This window comes from Rhincodon typus, unplaced genomic scaffold (genome assembly GCF_021869965.1).
Source record: "Rhincodon typus isolate 14 unplaced genomic scaffold, sRhiTyp1.1 hic_rhity00016464, whole genome shotgun sequence".
NCBI classification, from domain to species: domain Eukaryota; kingdom Metazoa; phylum Chordata; class Chondrichthyes; order Orectolobiformes; family Rhincodontidae; genus Rhincodon; species Rhincodon typus.
The window spans coordinates 1361-2381 of NW_025982102.1; the positions used below are offsets into that span (position 1 = coordinate 1361).

The following is a 1021-nucleotide window of genomic DNA, read 5'->3' on the forward strand; positions in this document are numbered from 1 at the left end:
TAGGGGGCGGGAGGGGGTGACGGAGATAGGGAGGGGAGTGTAGGGGGCTGGAGGAGGTGACGGAGACAGGGATAGGGAGGGGGGTTTAAGGGGTGGGAGTGACTGGTGAACAGGGCTTGGAGTGGGTAAAGAAGAGGAGGATAGATGGGGGAGTGAGCAAGACAGATGATGAAGATAGTTACACAGAGATGGAAGTCGGCCATTCAGCCCGATCTGACAGGCGTCTTGACTCGCCCTCCATCACCCCCACCCTCAACAACCCCGAATCTCTCCTCAAATCAATCAGGAAGCTCAGCCTCGAATCTGTCAGCCCGTCTGTGCCGACCTTTCCCCTCACCGTATCATTGGACGCTCCCCTCCCCCACCAACCTCCCCATTCCAGGGGTCGGTCTGGGAAACCTCCCTCAAACCGTCTCCCGCAGATTCCCATCCTGCCTTCAACACTCCCCGGACGCTGCGCACAGCTCCCCGGATGTGGTCTCCCCCCCCCACCCCCCACACCACTGTCTGACTGGAAGCCTCGCCTCCCTCCGACCCGTACTCAGCCCCGCCTCGCGAGAAACCATTGCATCCTACTGGTTTTCCCCGATTGCTTGCTGTGCCTGCACGCTAACCTTCCTCGGTGTGCCCGAGGACGCAGAGACCCCTCCTCCACCCCCCCCCCCCCCCCCCCCCATTCTCTGTCAGTGCCGCGATATCGGACACTTCCCCACGCTGCCACCACCACACCACCTCACAACCTCCCCCCCAAACGCAGAGGATAGACAGTGAGATGTTCCCAGGCACTCACACAGGGTGCTGCACCTTCCCAGGTTTCGGCAGCGCAGACAGCCCACTGTGCCACGCTTCGTCAGCCGCCTGGACCTCCTCCTCAGTCAGTTGGCAGTCAGGGGCATCGCCTTCCTGCCGAAAGGGAGACACGAACGGAGAGGCGGGAGGATCAGGAAAAGAAAATTGTCTCGGTTCCCCACAGCAACATCCCAAGACACCCCCTGCCCCGTGGGACACGCTTCCCCCGAGA

The 1021-nt window shown here is 61.7% G+C and overlaps 1 long non-coding RNA gene across 1 annotated transcript in view; it reads right to left on the minus strand.

The window, feature by feature from the left end:
- Nucleotides 1-786: 786 nt before the first annotated feature.
- The window catches only part of LOC125482758, a 2647-nt gene continuing 2412 nt past the window's right edge, over nt 787-1021 (minus strand). The window contains exon 4 of the long non-coding RNA XR_007261738.1: nt 787-903. This is a non-coding gene — a long non-coding RNA (uncharacterized LOC125482758). The remainder of the gene's footprint in view (nt 904-1021) is intronic.